Source organism: Eptatretus burgeri, chromosome 10, assembly GCF_056783735.1.
Source record: "Eptatretus burgeri isolate ZD-2024b chromosome 10, Ebu_testis_v1, whole genome shotgun sequence".
NCBI classification, from domain to species: Eukaryota; Metazoa; Chordata; class Myxini; order Myxiniformes; family Myxinidae; genus Eptatretus; species Eptatretus burgeri.
The window spans coordinates 20,684,800-20,706,471 of NC_140970.1; the positions used below are offsets into that span (position 1 = coordinate 20,684,800).

General features: G+C 44.3%; 1 protein-coding gene across 16 annotated transcripts in view; it reads right to left on the reverse strand.

The window, feature by feature from the left end:
* The window catches only part of LOC147018044 (calcium-independent phospholipase A2-gamma-like), a 185,113-nt gene that overhangs the window by 83,103 nt on the left and 80,338 nt on the right, over positions 1-21,672 (reverse strand). The window lies entirely within an intron of this gene.

Here is a 21,672-nt window from a genome sequence, read left to right on the forward strand (position 1 = left end):
GATGCAAGGGTTTTTATTTATTTATATTTACATGGATTTAAGGCTCATAGTGGAGCTTGAACATAAATGGCATGCAGGTCGAAGTCATCAGTAGACATTATTCAGTGTGCTTTAATGTGATTTACAAGGACATTTGGTAAATAACAGTATGTAGGATTTCAACATGGGTTTTGAGCATATAATGAGCCATCGGTTCCTTTGGCAGGCCAACCCATAACTAAAACACAAATTTCCAAGAGGTATAATTGGAAGCATTACAAAGGTCCAAATAACATTTACACAGATAAAAGTCAAATGAAATTCCTCCCAGAATTGTGAGTTAAGCCTGGGCCAACACGGTTACTCCAGATCATTACAAAGAGGGATCTGCTATGTGGCTAAGTTTATCATTCACTTACAAGTAGCATGTTAAACACTGATTGTACATGCTAATGAACCACATGTGCTTTGTTCAAAATAAACACAAATGAAAAGTTAACACGTTTTATCTGTGTTCCCTGAGAATAAACACTGGACACAGTTATTCTATCCATCCATCCATTGGCACCATGCTCTGTACAGAGCGTCGGTGCTGCTGAAGCAGTCTCCTGGGCTATTGGGCACAATTCTGGACAGGTTGCCACTATGACGCAGGATACTCGAATGGCTCAATCATCCCAGCAAGCTGGAACTCATTTTGCTGACCTCAGAAGGATGAACAGGCTGAGTCAACCCCACTTGGTATTAATTCAACAGAGAAGCAGGATTTGAACTCGGGACCCTTGGATCCCAAGACCACCACCCAACCATTAAGCCAACACCAGGCATGTTATTCCATGACCACCAGCATAGTTTACAAATTACGTAATAAGTACAAAATAACAATTGCAAACTATGTTGGTAGTCAGATATAGATACATACAGTACATACAGACATACTTACATGCTACATGAGTCAATTTGGCTGATCATGCCTGTTCCACATCCACACCAATTAACAATCCATGGGTGGTTCAAATTTCACCTTGACAAAAAACAAAGTAATGCATGCATGGGATGGCACGATGGCCGAGAGGTACGCACACTTGCCTCCAGAGCTGTCTAATTTGGGTTTGAATCTCGATCCAGTTATAAATTATCATCCTGGTGCTTCACAAGCAATGCGATGCATCAATGTGTAGGCCTTCTCTCAGGTGGACGTTAAACTTGGCGTCCCATCTGCCGTCATTAATTGGTGGATGTTAAAGATCCCACAGTGTCCTTCCTGAACAGTAGGCGAGCTATCGCTGGCACCATGGCCAAATTCCAAATTCCTGCCCTGACTTCCTGAATCAGAGTTATGACTGGCCTGACCATAATTGGAGCTCGTAGCCACTTAGGCAGCACCAAACACTCTGCATTAGGCGTGGTAGATGATGATGATGATGATGATGATGATGATGATGATGATGATGATGATGATGATGATGATGATATGTAGATTAGACCATGTTAAATTTAAACAACCCTCATAATAATTTGCATATTTCCTCTGCACCAACCCTCTTCTTACCACTGATTTATTAAAAAAATAAAAACAGCATTTCACCCACCTCCCTTTATAAATGACTTTCATATCTTGTTTCATTATTCCCTTGGGAGGAATTTACCTGGGGTAGCAGCAAATAATAACCTATTTTTTGAGATACCATGGGTTCTTTAATGTTCATAACCTGAATGCAGATGGCACAACTGGTTTTGCCTCCATCTGAAGGAAGACATACTGTGATATGGTGGCAGCACATCACAATTGCAGTATGTCAAGTTCAACCCCACAGGAGAAAAACCCATGACTAGACAGACAACTCAGAGACAAGCAAGCTACCAACTGAGTTATGCTGCCATCCCTCAGCCCCGAGTCTTCCATGGAGGTCTCTCATCCAAGTACTGTATGAAGTGGATTTGACTGTGCTAAGCTACCAAGATGAAACACATTCAATCTTCAATCTTTGTGTAGCTTCATGACCCATTGTTCACTAAACCTAACTCAAAGGATCCTGATAAATTATCTCTTCTCTTCAGCTTTCTGCTCTGTCCGATCCACGATAAGATGATCGTATTGCTTCTGAGAGTGGTTCTCTTAGGAAATTGATAGAATGCATTTCCTGATTATGACTGCCAAGTGTTCCATTAACTCTGATGTCTACAGATATATTGTACAATTCCATTTAGCTAAAGTGAAGTGAACAACCCTAACATAGTCTGGATTTGACAAATGAGCAATTCAATTCTGACCAACCACTCTGCAAATCCGACCGTGCAACTTATATAAACCAATGATGATGAATTAAAATTATAAAGTTGACAACTATAATTATAGAGGGGGGGGGAATTATAGAGGGGAAAAAAGCGAAAAAAAAATTGAACAAACAAATCTTGCAGATGGTGTAAAATTCGTGTTGACAATAACATAGTTAATTGTTCTGGACTATTTTCCTCATTTATATGGTTATACAAGTGAAAAAGCTGTGCATATTGCACTTATCTTTAATCAACACTCACTTATAGTGCTCGTGATAAGCTATTGAGAAGCAAACTCATGGGGAATCAGTTTCAATTGAAAACATTAAATATCCTTTAACGATCAAAATATCGGAAAGGTATCTCCTTTGAAAGACCATTTTTTTTTTTTTGGATACCAAGTCGAGGCTCGTGGAAGAGCAAATGCACAGAAACAAATAACAAGGCAGGATAGAAGAGGGGTGGGAAAGGGAAGCACAAAATGGTGGGGAACAAATACAATAGGATATCTGTCACAGAAAGAGGGATGGGGCAGGGAACATGGGGTAAACAAGATGGTACCATAGGGAGTTTCAGGAAGGAAAACAGGGAATTTGAAGGAGGTCGGTTTTTAGTGGATTAGCGGGGGTAGTAAAGATCAAGATTTTGGATGGGGGAAGATATGAGATGGTGGTGAACAGCTGTTTTGAAAACCTGGAGGGAGGATTGGGATTGAAGGGAGTGTGGAGTGTGGGGGCAAGGCCGGATTGAGAGGAGACTGTTGAAGACAGAAAGACCACCGATCTGCCTCCTGTGAGACAGTGAGAGACGCAAAGACTCAGCTTCATCATGAAAGATACCAATGATCCTAAAAGTCTTGGTTTCCACAGTGTGAAGTTGATCTAGGTGTGAGGCAGGAGCACCAATGCAGAGGTGGAGCAGTACTTCATCAGGCTGTGGATGAAAGCTTTGTAAGTGGTTAGAAGCTCAGGTGTGCCAACGAAGGACTTTGGATGATGTCGGATGCCCAGTCGGCGACTGGCTTTGGTGGCCAGCTTGGAGATGTGGCTTTCCCAGGAAAGATCATGGCAGACAGTGAGACCCAAAAGCTCAAATGAAAGGATTTCTTCAAGGGGGTTGTTGAGAAAGTAGATGGGGGGGGGGTTCTAGTCGGTCCTTTCAGAGAGACATGGTGAGGGTGTGGGTTTTGTCAGGAATGAAAGACATATTCCAAATGTTTCACCAGCTTGTGATTTTATCCAGGTCTGCAGAGAGTGAAGAGGCTGCTGCCTGTCGATCAGAGGGATGAAAGATGGTACGGCAGAGGGTGGCATTATCATTAAAGATAAAGAGGATTTTCCAGGGAATCTGAGAGATCATTGATGAAAACTGAAAGGCCATTCTGTACAAATAAATCATAAATTGAAAGGGGAGGGGAGGGCGGACTAAAATCTTTGATTAAACGATTATGTTAAAAAATTTAATATTTACTTGAACTTTACGAGGTAGCTCTAAAAAGCACACATAATGAAATATGAATCAGCACGACACTCATTTAATCCCAATCAATGAAATCTGTGAAAAGCATGTGATGTTTCACAGCCAATCAGGAACCCACAATGGCAAGACATAGATCGATAGCTTCCTCATCAGAAACTACTGGGAAATTCCCAAGGTGTCATTTGCTGTTGAATAGTACTGCACATTTTTTCATATTCAGATGTAAATTTGCCTCTGGATTCCCATGTGAACCCCTGGCTCATGATGTGGTAAGTCCAGGTAAAAATCCCACAATGGATAAACATCTATAATAATAAATGTCAGTGTGTCATGGTGTCAGTGTGTGTGTGTGTGTGTCTCCTCCATAATTCCAAAATCATGAAAATTAGTGGCCTAAAAATTAGCATGCATACTAAAAGACTCCAAAGGAGTGCATGAATGAAAACTGGGTATTTGGGAAAATGTAAACACTCCTTTTGAAGATAATTAACGGGGTGCTCATCATGAAGAACCAAAAAACAGGCTTACCCTTGGTCAACCCGCTCGCCTCTTGCAGGCATCTTAAGCCACCATTTTGTTTCGGTCTCGTCAAAAATGCCCTGCCTTGGAACCATGAATGCACATCCACAGCCTAATTAAAGTATGCATATAATCAAAATCTGTTTGGATTTGAGGATTGGAGCTCGTCGACTAAATAAGTGTCGAAATCTGGAGTGAAATCCGAAAATTTTAGCGATTCTTACAACTTAGCGTATTTATTTAAGCAAGGCTGTGATCCCTCTTTCTCCATATTTACACAACAAAATACAAATACGTAATTAATTATAGTCAGGAGGCCGGAGAAATTCCTGAGAGATTTTTTTTTACTTCTTCTTTGAGAAGTTATTATGTACACGTACACTTTAAAGTTATATGAAATGTTCACGTCCGGTTTCGTACACTCAACATCACCTATGAGTTTATGCACATTTTAAAAACTAAAACAACGCATTGAAAACTGAACATTACATTTTCATTTAACCATAAATAGTCATGATTATTTTGAAGTCTTTAATTTTTCAAAAAAACTGTCCTTTTGTCGACGTTTTTTATGCACTGAATGGTGTCAAGATGTCCAGGGGAGTGTTCAGTGACCAAGCAGCTATCTAACGCTTGCCAAGCCAACCGTTCCTTATCGACGATTTTGAATGGAGTGGTTGCTTGAGTGCTGAAGCCACTTGGCGAGCACTCCACAATAAACTTTGCAACTGAACACACCCCAGATTCATTACATGGTGACGAGGATAAACATCGATATACCATGACTTATTTTGGAGATACCGATGAATTCGTCCTTCAGGGACCAGATTTCCACACCATACGTGCCAAGTTCAAGGCGACTCATTATTTATTTCCCTAAACATGGTTAAAAAACGCTTTAGTCACTGTCAGTGACACAAAATACCCCAGAATACTGAGATAGTCGTTTATTGACGAGTAATGATCAAGAGGTTCCAAGGAATACTGTTACGAATTTGGAAGCTTACTGCACTCAACATTCAGGTCCCGATAGAACAGTTACTGTATATCGGTAAGTGTATGTTGATAGTTAGGGCCTCCTACATGTGTCTAAAGGCCCGGTCACACCTTGACGTTTTAGCCAACGTATGCCGATTTTTGAAATTTTTTTTCTAAAACGCTGGCACACGTTGAATACGTTATGGGTAAGTTTTGATAACATTGAGAGCACGCTGAAAAACACTGTCATACGTCGTTGTACGTTGGCTTTAAACGTTGTACTTTTCGGTTGTCCTCAAATTTTTTCATGCTTGAAATTTCACGACGTATGCCGGCGTATGACTCACACGTTCCGCTACGCTGACCACAGGTTGTATGCACGGTCTGCGATCGTTGACAGACGTCAACACATGCTACTTGTAAGTTAATCATAAGTTGAGACACGCCGAGGTAATGTTTAGCGTAGCCGAAACTTATTTCTAACCTATGATTAACGTGTCGTTGGCACGTTACGCGATCGTTGCCACACATCGACAGACGTTACTTTTAAGTTACTCATAGGCTGAAAGATGTCGGTATAATGGATCGTCCTTGCGTCAGCGTCCACGGCCACGGCCAGGACACTTATTTGCAGCATTCTTCAAACTTTTCTTCGGTATGACGAGGATGTTCACACTTCGATGTCTAGCTTGGCTATGATTCCAATTGTCCATCGGCAGCGTCTATTTAAAATAGTCGAGTTTGAGCGTTTTAACACGTTCAGAAGAAACGCTTCAAATTTCCAAACCCCATCGTCAAAAAACAAAGGAGAGTGACAGCAATTTAAATCGTTCATTGTAAACAATGAAAATAGCAGAGTGGTACCGTTTAAAAGTCGTTGAGTGTAAAAAAAAATCCAATTGTTGAGCGCAAGCGTCTACTTTCAATAGTGGGGTTTGAGCGATTTAACACGTTCAATAGAAACGATTAAAATTTCCGAGCGCCAGCGTCAAAAAACAAAGGCGAGTGAGAGCAATTTAAATCGTTCATTGTAAACAATGAAACTAGCTGAGTGGTACCGTTTAAAAGTCGTTGAGTGTAAAAAAAATCCAATTGTTGAGCGCAAGCGTCTACTTTCAATAGTGGAGATGCAGCCATTTAAATCGTTGAGTGGCAGCCTATGAACCTACCCGTGGACACGCGGACGCAAGGACGATCCATCATAACCCACACCCTCCCCCTCACACTCACCTACTACTGCCAACATGAACAAACTACTACTAATACTAATACTAATACTAATACTGATACTGATACTGATACTGCTGACATGGACATCGACTCAAAAAGGACTCAAACACTGTTGGGTTCCCCTTTTATGAGCAGCCTTTTTATATACCAATTCCCAAAATCGCTGGGAACACGTCTTTATATGGCAGTTGTAAGTTAGAAACACGTTCATTTTTTTTTTGTCGACCTTAAGACGTCATTGGAATACGTCTACATACGTCGATGTGTGTTGGGACTACGTAAAGAATTGGTTCAAAGCACGTCAAACATAAGTTAGAAATAAGTTTCGCGTAAAAAAAGACATTACCGCGATGTGTTTCGACTTATGAGTAGCTTATAAGTAGCGTTTGTGGACGTGTGTAAGCGTCCACATATCGTGTGTAAAACTTATCCCCATCGCATGCGGAACGTGTGTCATACGCCGAGTACGTCGTAAAATTTTGAACATGTTTAAAATTTCTTGACGTACTCTACTTACTATGACGTATGATAGCGTACTTTAGCGTTCTACTCACGTATACCAAACTTACTCATACCGTATTTGACGTGCCCCCAACGTTTTAGACACATTTTTCTTGGGTCGGCATACGCTGGCAAGATCGCAAAGGTGTGACCGCGATGTTGTCACTTCCATTTCTACGGCAGTTATGATTCGAATCGTTGTGCGTCAGCCTTTTAATAGGCTACGTCACGACATCGTCGGCGATGCGTGCAACGCGCTATGCCGAAGTTAGACTATCGTTGGGCATCGGTTGTGTAGGCCGACAACAGGTTCAGCATTCGTTGGTATAAGTTATCTATAACACAACGAAACAGTCTGTGTCCATTACTAATATGTTATGCATACGACCAACTCGTTATGAATACATCCGAATCTTAAAAAAAAAACATCAAAAGTTCAACGTAAGCCAGCGTTTTACATACATTTTAATACGTTGCCATCGCTGGCTAAAACGTCAAGGTGTGACCGGGCCTTAAAGGGAATTACATGTGTGCGCTGCGGAGATTCGTTTACAACAAACCTCCTTCACGTCACTTCACACACGACGCCATCGCCCACGTGCGTTCGGCCACAGACGTGGGCGGAGATTTCCATCGCCTCAGACCGGGACGCCGCCCAGGAAGGCAGGGGCGTGCCCCTTGTCCAATCACTCCACAGAGAGCGACTTTCCCATGGCACCCTGGCCAATGGGGGTTGAGATGGCCACAGAGAGCGACTTTCCCATGGCACACTGGCCAATGGGGGTTGAGATGGCCACAGCGAGCGACTTTCCCACGGCCTGCCGGCCAATGGGGGGGTGAGCTGGCCACAGAGAGCGACTTTCCCACGACTCCCCGTCCAATGAGGGTGGAGAGCGCCTCAGATGGCGATTTGCTCACCCCGGAGGAAAAAGGAATAAAAAGGAATGACAGACTGAGAGCTCTTGGAACGATTCACAGGATCGTGGTCGTGGTGAAAAAAGGGTCGGGGTCGTCGTCATGGTGGTCATCATCATCGTGTTGCGGGTTCGAGTCCCGCCAAGCTGGATCATCGTCACCACTGATCTTCTTCTTGGCCTTGGTCGATTGGTGCGTGGCCGGTTGGAGAGTGCAGTACCTGATGCTTGGAGCGGCATCGTGTTGTGGGTTCGAGTCCCGCCGAGCCGGATCATCGAAAACCACACGAGGTGGACAGGTCCAAGCACAGGCTCTGGTCTCTAGCTCACCTGTCCTCGAGCTGGGGGCCTTCAATAAAGACCCGACGGGTCCATTTCTGTGTGTGTGTGTCTGTGTGTGGGCCCGTCTTTAAGTAGCAACTGCATAAGTGCTTTTGCTTGTACATTGACTGCATTTTTTATAGTCGGATATCTCTGCTCTTCTGTGTTCCCCTCCCTGCCTATTGTAAATAAATATCCCTATTGTTGAATGTATCAGCTCTTTTCTGTATTTCTTTCATTGGCTTAGCATGGTGCGTGTTGGGAAATTTGGAAACAGTAATTTGTGCATTTGGACCGACGGGTCTTGGTAACCATCCGCTCCGGTTACGCACGGTTCGAGCACGATAACGGCTCGTTCCACTCGAGGCCTGCCGAGGGTGTGAACTCCCACGGTAGCTTTGCCGCATGGATACTTGGGTATATTGAAGTTGGCAATTAACCCTATTCCACGCGGCCGAATTATTGGCGATTCACGGTCCTGTAAGGGACGCGTGCCTTTCGGAGTTCTCCGAGGAGCACGATCTAGATTCCAGGTGTTCGTTGGAGCCGACTCTACTGCTCCACCTCGCGGTCGTGCTCGCCACCGACATTCGGCCCCACAACAATTGGTGTCAGAAGCGGGTTTCGAACCCCTCCGTTTCCACGAAATTCATGGGATTTGGAACAGGGGTGTAGGGAGAACCCCCCCCCCCCCCGTGTCCCCCAAATTGCGAACGAGTGAAATTTTATTCTCAACATGCAACATGGCGAACCAAGATGGGCTGAAGCAGGTGGATTTTGAGGTCAGTGCAGTAAAATCCATGGTCCAGGACAACACCGTTCAGGAAGATCTTTCCTTGCAACCAACAGCGCAGCAGTTTATGGAGATAATGGGGATATTACAAAGAATGGAAAACAAAATGGATGCAAATGCGCAACAAATGGATGAGATGAGGGGTGATATGCAGGCATGGGAAGAGGAAATGCGGACAATGGATTGCAAAATGGCGGCACCACGTGGCGGAGCGACCGAACCGACGAGGGGGAGTGTGGAATGTGGCCGGCCCGCGATGGAGACGGGTTAGGTCGGGTCGACGAGCGATGCCACCACAATTTATGGGGAGACGTGTTGGGTGAGACACGAGGGGACAATGGAAAAATTAAAAGAGGTGACGGAGACGCAGAAAATAAAAGAGACGAAAGGCCAGGAAGTAATGGGGGTAATGAACGAGTTGACGGGATTAACAGAGACACAAAGGGAGACGCAGGATTATGAAACTAAAAACGAGCACACACACGTAGAGTTGGTAAGGGACAATGGGGTTGAGCATGGGGAATGTTTCGTGACCTGGTGTGAGCATCAGGATAGCCTCCTTCAGGGACAGAGGGAGAGGGTAAGCTCTCTCGAAGCAGATCGCGACGATGTGGGTCCGGTCGGGCCATGCGAGGTTGACCGGTTGTGTGATGTGAACGTGTACACGCGGAGCTGGGGGGGGGTATGGAAACCCCGGGATTTCTTGTGGTAACAGGATTCCCCAGTGTGATTGTCCCGGAGTGTGTGCTAGAAGGTGAGTATGGTGTGAGTAAAATGGTGTGCATGAGTGCGTGCATGAAAATGGACGACGGACCGATCCAGACGGGAGACACGAATGGCGAGCCTGGACGGCCGCAAAGGGTTAATTTGGTTACCGCGCCGTGTTCGCGCGACGGTGCGTACGAGGTCCATGGTGCGTTTCGCGCACGGCCTGCACGCGCGCGTCTGCGCGATTACGATCGGGCGCGAGAACATGCCACGTTTGATACAAGCCGGCCACGTGGACAGTGAAAATGCAGGCGAGTGTTTGAATTTGGAACGGATGGGTCCACATGCGAGTGCGTGTGCGAAGCTCCACATGCTGCATGCCGCGTGTTCTGTTCACGGAACGCGCGGAGCGGGTTTCCAGGACGATACGCTTGGGCTGGCCTGCACGGGAGACCACGCAGGTTCGGTGTGCGAGTGACGGCATCAGCACGGACCTCGCGGCGCGAGTTACAGGCGAACAGCGCACGTTGGCTCGCGTGGGGAATCCCTCGGAATCGAGCGCTTGGTGCGATTAGCAGGGTGACGTCATGGCTGCACGTATCGCCCGATGGAAGGGAAGAATGGGCAAGCTGTCGACCGCCACCTTGGCGGTGCAAAAAAAAAAAAAAAGCCTCGCTCCAAGTACACAGCCCGGTGTTTGGGCATATGAGCATTAGTTAGTGGGAAGGGTTTCGCTTAGTTAGACCGGCCCCATGGGGGCATGAGCCGTCCTCCATGGGGCCCGTGGACTAATTGTTGGGGAAGTAGAATTAGATTTAGAATGTATTTGGGAAACATGGACCGACATGGAATGTGTAGTGGGGACGAAGCTTAGCTATGTAGATTAAATGGAATGTGCACTCGTTTAAGGGATGACGGGGAGCATGAGTTAGGGGAATTTAGTTAGGAGAATGGCAGTGTTGGAGTGTATGAGTGAGTTTAAAGGAAAAAATGTGTGTACAATGAATGAGTATGGGTCAGCGGGCCCGAGTGTGTGAGTGGAGTGAATGGCGAATGCATGGTGCGAATGAATGAGTGGGGGAAGGAATGAATCCCACCCAAGTGACCCCGGGGTCAGTGTAATGTTTGTTAGTGGGTTGTTCAAATTTACCAAAAGGAGGTTGTTGTGTTGTTTGTGGTGTATGAAGGCACGGAGCCCATTTGGAGGGATGCAGGAGTCCATGGACCGGCTGGTAGCGTGGCTGTTGAAAGTTGAGTATCGAGTCGAGGGCACCTCGGGCACCGGACAGTCGGCCAGAGTAGGCCAAGGGTCCAAGGGACGGGGATAGTGTAGTGGGCACGGGCGATCCTCGGAAAGGGACCCGTAGTGCCAAAATGCCACGTGGGCATCGGAGGGGGGCAATGCCGGGAAGGGCAACCCCCCCCCCCCCCCCCGCGTTCATAGGGAGCAGGTAGGCTCGGAGACAGCCTTAGGGCCCGGGGGTGCCATAGTCAGAGTCTGGCAGGAGGGAAATCACTGCCAAGTGAGCCACGCTGCCCAGCCATGAAATTGTGCAAGGGCACGAGTGAAGACTTGAGGGTTCGGCCCAAATTTATAATGGACACCAACATAGGTGATGGGAATCATGGTTGTTAGAAACTATAGTTTAAAGAGACAGGCGTTTTGCAAAGCCCCGGGGTCGCTTCAAAGTAATAAATGCTTGGATAGTTAGGAAATGTACCCCTTCGCACCATCCATCCCTTCGCTCTCTGTAGGCCGCTGGACCCACATGGTAAGATTGCTGAACTCTGTAGGAGGCCATTTTGAGGCTTTGTTGGGCCTCGAGACAGGACGCTAGCCTCTTCATTATTCCCCTCCAAAAAGGATTTTAGGGGTTGGGAGAAGGTTAGGTTGACAGGATAGGTTAGCCGGACAAAGACAGAAAGGGGGTTGGGGAGACAAAATTATAAGAAAAAAATAAAATAAAATAAAAAGGGGCTCAATTTTGTTGTTTTGTTGTTGCAAATTAAGGGAATGGGTGTGGACAAAGACAGGCAAAGGCGACAGGCTGGGGGGAGACCGTAGGTTAGGTCCGAGCCCGTTGCCAGAGCGGCCGGCACCACTGCAGTCCCTCCACAAACCTCACGGAATAAGACCAGAGGCCGGCCAGCTTCATATGCCGGCCTGGTGTGCTGCAGTTGCTGGTTCGCATATGCCTTGCAATGCCTTGTTTGCCTGCCTTTGTCATAACCCCATGCCTGCTACCCTTTTTGCATTTGTCCCATGTCACCATTCATCCATGTGCGCCAGGACCATCTCTTCAGTGTGCTTTGCAAGGACTGCCCTGCAGGCAGCCAAACAACGAGGACTGCATTGTGCAGCCGTGCGCCCATCTCTTTTTATGTTCATCTGCAATCCTTTCTTTTGTTCTTCACAGATGACAGGTCCTGGGCCATGGTTAGTGTAAATATTAGTTAAAATTGTAAATATTTTGCAACCCACCTGTTGTTTGTGTTAGTGCCGGCAATTTAGTTAAGTTGTCCGAGTGAGTCTGATAGTTTAGTTACGCAGCGCATTAGGTTATTTATTTTTGGGACATGTTTAAAAAAATGTCGCACTCAGGGATCCGTAGGTAAATCGTACTTGGGGAGAACTTACACATGCTGGTCACACGAAAATTTGATGACTCGGGACGAGTCTGTAAAAAGGGGAGGGGGTGGTGTTACGAATTTGGAAGCATACTCCACTCAACATCCAGGTCCCGAAAGAACAGTTATATTGGTAAGTGTGTGTTTATAGTTAGGGTCCCTGACCTGTGTCTAACGGGAATTACATGTGTGCGCTGCGGAGATTCGTTTACAACAAACCTCCTTCACTTCACTTCACACACCGACGCCATCACCCACGTGTGTTCGGCCACGTACGTGGGCAGATTGCTATCGGCTCAGACCGGGACTCCGCCCAGGAAGTCAGGGGCATGCCCCTTGTCCAATCACGCCACAGAGAGCGACTTTCACATGGCACGCCGGCAAATGGGGGGGTTTAGATGGCCACAGAGAGCGACTTTCCTACGACGCCCCGTCCAATGAGGGTGGAGAGCGCCCCAGACGGCGATTTGCTCACCCTGGAGGAAAAAGGAATAAAAAGGAACGCCAGACTGAGAGCTCTTGGAACGATTCAAAGGGTCGCTGTCGTGGTCATGGTGAAAAAAGGGTCATGGTCATCGTGTTGCGGGTTCGAGTCCCGCCGAGCTGGATCATCATCGCCTATGATCTTCTCCTTGGCCTTGGTCGATTGGTGCATGACTGGTTGGAGAGTGTGGTACTTGGTGCTTTGAGCGGCATCATGTTGCGGGTTCGAGTCCCACCGAGCCGGATCGCCGAAGACCACACGAGGTGGACAGGTCCAAGCACAGGCTCTGGTCTCTAGCTCACCTGTCCTCGAGCTGGGGGCCTTCAATAAAGACCCAAAGGATCCATTTCTGTGTGTGAGTGTCTGTGTGTAGGCCCGTCTTTAAAGGCCCTGTCACACCTTGACGATTTAGCCAACGTATGCCTGACGTATGCAAAATTGGGCTAAAATGCCGGCACACGTCGAATACGTTATGGGTAAGTTTGTATACGTTAAGAGCACGCTGGCATACATCGTAGTACGCTGGCATATGTCGTAGAACGCTGGCATACGTCGTAGTACGCCGAGCTGTTAGACAAATTTTCCATGCTTGAAATTTCCCGATGTATGCCAGCGTATGACTCACACGTTCCGCATAATGCTGGCCATAAGTTGTAGGCACATTATGCGATCGTTGACACACGTCGACACACGTTACTTGTACGTTACTCATAAGTCGAAACACGTCAATGTAATGGTTAGCGTCAGTGTTCCAGACTCCCTGGTTTATTTTTGTTTGTTTTTTTTTTCTTCAGTATGGCGGTGATGTAAACACTTCAATTTCTAGTGCGGTTATAATATAACATAATTAATAGGCTTCTGCTCAACGATTTAAATCATAACCGCACTAGAAATCGAAGTGTCAACATCACCATCATACCGAAAAAGAAAAAAAAAAAAAGAAAAACCAGGGAGTCTGGAACACTGACGCTAACCATTACATTGACATGTTTCGACTTATGAGTAAAGTACAAGTAACATATGTCGACATGTGTCAACGATCGCGTAGCGTGCCTACAACTTATGCCAGCGTATGCAGAATGTGTCATACGTCGAGGAATTTTCAACATGCTGAAAATTTCTCGACGTACTCGGCGTATGACGACGTATGCCAGCGTACTACGACATATGCCAGCGTGCTATTAACTTGTACAAAACTTACCCAGAACGTATTCGACATGTGCCAGCTTGGTTCGGCAAATTTTTCATACATCGGCATATGCTGGCTAAAATTTCAAGGTGTGACAGCGGCTTCACACTTCGATGTCTAGTGCGGTTATGATTTGAATCGTCGATCCGCAGCCTATGAATAGCCTATGCCAAGTGATCGTTGGCGATACGCTGCCACGCGCTATGCATCGTTGTGCATAGGTTGTGAACGCCGACAACACGCTCAGCATTCGTTGGTATAAGTTATCTATAGGTGATTAAAACGTTCTGTGTACATTACTAATACGTCATGCATACGTCCAACACGTTATTATACGCCCAAAACTTTTTAAAAAACATCAATAGTTCAGCGTATGCCAGCGTTTTACATACATTTTGAGACGTTGCCATATGCTGGCTAAAACGTCAAGGTGTGACAGCCCCTTAAGTAGCAACTGTATAAGTGCTTTTGCTTGTACATTGACTGCATTTCTTATCGTCGGATAACTCTGCTCTTCTGTTCCCCTCCCTGCCTATTGTAAATAAATATCCCTATTGTTGAATGTATCAGCTCGTTTCTGTATTTCTTTCATTGGCTTAGCATGGTGCATGTTGGGAAATTGGGAAACGGTAAATTGTGCATTTGGACCGACGGGTCTTGGTAACCATCCGCTCGGGTTACGCACGGTTCAAGCACGATAACGGCTCGTTCCGCTCGAGGCCTGCCAAGGGTGTGAATTCCCCGGTAGCTTTGCCGTGTGGATACTTAGGTATATTTAAGTTGGCAATTAACCCTATTCCACGCGGCCGAATTATTGGCGATTCTCGGTCCTGTAAGGGACCTGTGCCTTTCGGCGTTCTCCGAGGAGCACGATCTAGATTTCAGGTGTTCGGTGGAGCCGACTCTACTGCTCCACCTAGCGGTCGTGCTCGCCGCCGACACTCGGCCGCACAAATACAACTTCAAACTTGGTGATTGTGGTGACACGATATTGAATATGTAATGATCCGTGGAAGAATGCCCTCTTGCTTTTATGAGCAGGAGGAGGGCAGGTGGGAGGGTAGGACAGAGTTGGGGTTTGGAGAGAGTGTTGGCACCACATGGAAAAAACATGGAACATGGTCTTTCCTGAAGCTCTTCAAGGATAAAATAAAATAAAAAGTCAGGCACTATGATAAAGATAAAGAAGGAAGATAAAAGCAGAAAAAGAAAATGACAAAATCAAGGAATAATAAAAATCCAGAGCAGCAGAAACAAATGTCGGTAATTTGGTCACAGGAAATTTGGTCACGGGAAACTTGGTCACGGTAAAACGGTCACAAGGAAATTTGGTCACAGTAATTCGGTCACAAGGTAATTTCGTCACCGTATTATTATTATTATTCTTTATTATTATTCACTGCATTTAAAGCCAGTAAGGCCCAAGAGCAGTAATAAACAAGGTCCAAGAGCAGTAATAAACATTTTCATTTCATGGCCGGCGAATCTTGTTGGCATATGACGTATTGTCCAAGTTGACTAACTACTATAATGGAATCGGAATTTACAAGTTCAGAGAGACAGAATCGATTCCATTATAGTCGTCAGTTAACTTGGTCAATACGTCATTATGCCAATAAGATTCGCCGGCCATGAAATGAAAATGTTTATTACTGCTCTTGGACCTTGTTTATTACTGCTCTTGGGCCTTACTGGCCTTAAATGCAGTGAATAATAAATAATAATAATAATAATACCGTGACCAAATTACCTTGTGACCGAATTACCGTGACCAAATTACCTTGTGACCGAATTACTGTGACCAAATTACCGCGATATATATATATATATATATATATATATATATATATATATATATATATATATATATATATATATATATATATATATATATTTTTTTTTTTTTTTCAAAATTTTCTTCATTTAACAATGACTGCCTTTCTGTTACAGGCAAACAGGAAGCAATTTTTAGAGAAATAGACCATATCACAACACAAATGACTCAAAAATGTGAACAAGAAAAGCCTTCGTACAACAAATGCAAAACAAATGGTTACCGTTTTCTCTCTTGACATGCATTACAGATGCAAAGCTTTCGATGAAAAGTTAAATTGCAAATTTTCATGTGACAAACAGGGATGATAACAGACTTTTTAAACAGCAAGTGCTGTGAGGACCCCTAGTGGCCAAAAAGAGTAACAACATTCTCACTGATCACGTGAATGTTGCTAAGTTTCACATCAGCAGTCAAAATTCAAAAGTTCAATACATGTACAAACATATGAAGACCTTTGACAGAATTACATCAGTCATTATTCCTGAAATTGCAGTATGAGGGGGACCAAAGCTCGGAGTTCAAATTGATGCTTAAATGAGGAAAGCATGAGGTTTAGGGGTGCATGCTCCCATTTCTAACCTTAAGACATTAAAGACACTTAAGAACAAAGTTTTTACAAGGAATAGTAAAACTACTTTTTTGACAAAGCTTGCAAATACCACCGGTCGCTTTTCTGACGAAAATACTAGAGAGGGAGAGAGGGGAGAGAGGAAGAGAGGGGTGGGAGAGAGAGGGGGGGGATTGAGGAGGTGGAGGGGGAAAGAGAGAGAGGAGGGAGGGGGAGCGAGGAGGGGTGGGGGAGTGAGGAGGGGTGGGGGAAGGAAAGGCAGCGTGAGGTGAGAGGAAGGGAAGGCAGACGTGCGGTGGGGTATTAATAACGATCCATACTGTCTCATAAAAATGCTTCTGCATAGAATAACAATGAAGATGGAAACAAAATAATGTCTCAAATCCATTTTGTACTGGTCATACTATAAATACTGCCCAGAGCAAAACACCACCCAGACATGTCCAGAGATAAACGCAGCCCGGAAACAAACACCACCCAGAAACAAACACTACCCGGACATGTCTGGAGACAAACATTGCCAGGAAATGAACACCATCCAGACACGTTTGGAGATAAACCCCGCTCGGAAACGTCTGGAAACAAACTACCGTTCGGAGAAAATAACGCCCGGACATGTCTGAAGACAAACTCCGTACTGACATGTCTGGAGATAAACACTGCCCAGACATGTCTGAAAACGAGAGAGAGAGAGGAGAGAGAGAGAGAGAGAGAGAGAGAGAGAGAGAGAGAGAGAGAGAGAGAGAGAGAGAGAGAGAGAGACAGAGACAGAGACAGAGAGACAGAGAGACAGAGAGACAGAGAGACAGAGAGACAGAGAGACAGAGAGAGAGAGATTAGCAGAGCGAAAATGTTATGCTTTATGAACAACACACACACACACACACACACACACACACACACACACACACACACACACACACACACACACACACACACACACACACACACACACACACACACACACACACACATACACACACACACACACACACACACACACACACAATTGTAATAGTGCTTATTCTTCAGGAATCGGCAGATTGGAGTCAGTATGATTACTGATTACAGTACGTACTGTATACAACCCAAAACCCTTGAGTAGCTTTCACCCTTGTGTTGGGGAAATTTCAAAAACAAATGATAAAAACAGCGTTGCATTATCAACATTTCAGGGAGATGTGCATAAACATTAACTGTTATATACAGCTGCCAATCGTCATGTGACAGTTGGAAAAAAAAATTGGCTCTGGAATTTATAAAACACGTTAATCCGGCAAACGGCTTGGAAATTGGGTGTTATCAAATATATTTTGCTTTGAAACTCACAAAGAGAAACATCTAACCTTTGTGAATCATGTACCTCTGCATTGTAGTTGTTGCAACTACCAACTGTTCATCCCGATCAGGACATGAACTGCATCACGATACACTGTGGGCTGCTCGGCAAATGGCTTAAGCACTCAAGCAAGCATTCTAATCAAATGGTTGGTAAGGAATGGCTGGCCTGGCTGTGGCTGCATACCATATAGGATCCCTTTAACTTTAAAGCCAGTTTTCACCACACCCGCATCAGTTAAAAAAATTAAATGAATTTATTCAAATAATGACTTTATTGCAAAGTTTAATCGCCTGTGAAATAAACATTGCAGAAAATCTGCTCTGTTGCCTGCATGTCTGTGCAAGCGTCACGTGGTACATCAGTTCGCGATCCATGCAAGTGTTATAACTTTATTTTAAAACGTCCGTTTTTCACCAGATTTGGTTTGATTCCTTGTAGAGCACCTCACAAAACCTCTGAAAATATTGACAAAGATCTTGTGGATGCTATGGATCGGATAAGCACTAAGCAGTCTCTCTGGGGGACATGGTGCAATGTCAAGCAGTGAATGCATTAAATTATATATCTCAATGAAGCTGGTTAATTTTGGCACATTCCTAATCTTTTTTTCACTCAATATAATTCTTCAAACATAGAAAACAGAAAAAGATAAGTTTAATGAGTTTGAAATTTCACATTTTCTTGTGTATATATGGAGAAGCAGGGAACAAAGCCTTGCTGGCTTAAAGTAAATAGGTTTATCGGCTTTGTTATAAGACTCGGTATTTCTTAAAATTTTCAGATTTCAACGCAGATTGACACTTATTTCTTCCTCTGTCACCGCAGGTATTGACGATATCCGATTCTCCAAGCTGAAATAATACTTTGATGATACACTTGAATTATGTCCATAGAATACAGTCCATGAGAGTAGAACGTGGAAAATTGCATCATATAATGCGTGAAATCGCTCCAAGCTACAAATTTGAAAACTATAGTGCTTACAAAAGCGATGTATACAGCGATCCGTAGCTATGATGAACAGGCATTCGATAATATGAGTGAGGAAAATGAAAAGAAAAACTTCATCGTTAAGAAATCGTTGCGGCCTGTTCCAAGTCAAGGTAAGGTTGAGCAGGGCAAAAAACATGGGGGCTTCAGACCCCTGCAAAGTTACCTAGGATATGCCTTAAGACCCCATAGAAAGCGGTGTCCAAGGTTCGCCTGATAAAGGATAAAATTAAATAAGGCCGTTAATTATCTTCAAAAGGGGTTTTTTAATTAACCCAAACACCCAATTTTCAGTCATACGCTTCCTTGGTGTTTTCTTAGTGTGCATGCAAAGTTTCAGGCTACTAGGTTTTATGGTTTTGAAGTTATGGAGGACACACACATACACACACACACACACACACACACACACACACACACACACACTTATTAGTATAGATAGGTGTAAGTATACTGACAATACGACTGTGAAATACGATTTCAGCCTCGGAATGCACACATCAGAATTATCGGCCTGCAATGTCGATTATAAAAACAAATATGAACGAATGTTCTGGTGTCAAAAGAAATTCAGGCATTACATTTCATTATGCACAACACGATCTTTCATTCTGAGAATTAAATGTGATTGAACCGAGTTCGGCATTTTGATTTTGAATGAAGCTATTTATGCCAATGGTGACATGGAAAAAGTAAACGTTCAATAAAACGGAGTCGAGAAAGGTAGCACCCGTGAAACATTTAGCAGATGTGGCAACCAGATGGCAGTGTCTCACACTGATAACACAACAGCCTTCGAGGAGAGATAGATTTGAATACATACAAATAACTTTTGAAAACCACTGTAGTGCTCCACATAAAGCTAGCAGCTTGAAGTTTACGTACACCCATTGAACAGCACACTGCTGTCTGTCTTGGCTGAGTTATGAAAAAACACAGCTTTTGTTTGGAAAATTAACTTCATTAATTTAATGTTGAAATGATTGGCACCACAATTTCTTTCTCTGTCATTAAGTTTCGTTTTTACCATTGCTTATTTGCTCTAACTTTGAACAGCAATAAGATATAGTGAACCCAAACAAGTGGGTTCAGCAGGCGTCTCAGCAATAAAGACAGGAATAGAGGTCACAAGACTGAAAAACCTAATCCACACATGATGATTGCATGGGGTGGTGAAGTCTGGCTGTTTTGATGATTGGTTTTGATAATTGAGAGAGATGATTGGTTTGGGTGCGTCCGAGTTTGTGGTGACTGGCCAACGCACCACGGACTTCTCCTTCCGAAGTGCTCAGAGTGTAGCTTACAAAGACTCATTGTCCATATCTCTCCATTGTTTAACTTGCTCCATGGGACCAGATTTGCGCTCATAGGGTGGAGCTGACAATCTGAACTGTCTCATGCAGCTCCCCGGCTCTCGACTGGCTTGCTCCTGGACTTACAGGCACAACTCTCTCTACCTCCCCTACCCCTTCAGTCTTTTATAACGCTGCGACTATGCATCGCTGCATGCCCACTGGCTCGCTGCTCAGCTTCTCATCACTTCTCGCAGTTCCTCACGGCTCTGAGTCCCCGAGACTACAGTCTTAGTGCAGCTCTTATCTTCCACATGGTCACAGGGTCTTGATTTTCACCTTCCTCAAGGGGGGGAATTCAGTGTGGAACTGGTAAAACGATTTGTTTAAAGCACACGTAGGCAGATTATGAAGGCAACAATTCAGAGGATTGATGAGGGAGGAAATAGTTGGAGACTTTTATACACATGACGGAGGGGAGGGGTCACCTTGGCGTTGCTCCGTCACAATCACACAACAAAAGTAAAATGTGAAAAGATATCATGATACTAAACCATAAGAGAATTGTGGTCTCGCATTGTGGCATCATAATGTGGGATCATTCTTCATTGTTATTCTTCTTCATCCTTCTTTGTAAATCTTCTTCTTGATCCATCACAATTCCACAACAAAAGTGTAATGTCAACAGATATTGTGATGGTATTCCATAAGAGGAATGTGGTGTCACTCCCACCTTGTTTGGATGTTTTTTTGAGATTTCATCCCTCGATGTTTTTACATTATTTTGAATTTTTTTTTCTTGTTTCTTCAATTTTTTAAAGTAATAAAATGCTTAATGTTTCACATATTTTGTTATTTTTGGTATGGATTAAATCCATCTATGTGATTAAATTCGGCTTATGGTACATTCTACCCCTCCCCGCTTCAATGGTGGCTTTTGGTTCAGTTCACTATGTGGATTACCACATATGCAGAAATGTCGATGCGAATATCGTTTTAAAAATTATAAAATGCTTAATGTTATATATTGTCGTGACCCTGGCGGTTAGGTTAATTCCCCCGACCCAATTGTCGTGGATTGCCGAGCGGTTTCCCTTGGAGGTGAACACTTAATTCGCAGAGATTATGGCGCGCGCAGGAGGGGAATGGGTGGCAAATGAACATACACGACAGAAGCACATCACAAGGAGTTTACCTCAAACCCACAACAGACACACAGACACAAGCAACTTTAAATAAATGCAGGTGTTTAATGAATATCAATCATAGTTACAATGGTAATAATTCAAAGTGTAACTATAAAACGTGAGGTAAATTAAAGCCTAAAGTCGAGGCACCTCTACACGCAGACTTTAATGCAGATAAGGGGAAAATGAAATAAAATAAAATGTCCAGAGATAGTCTTTTATGAGCTTTGGAGTTGAACTGCGCCGTCCTGCATGGGAAGATGAAGGCGCCGAGCCGCTCTCTGGGCAGGAAAATGTACGTGAGGTATTTGTGAGGCGGTATTCAACAACAGGGCTCAGAAACTGCAATGCAGCTTCTTCTCATGAATGGATATGCCCACTGTCCTTCTCTTGCAGATGGTGTGCTCACAACGATCGTCCACCTTCCTCCTTGAACACACAATGGGATAATGC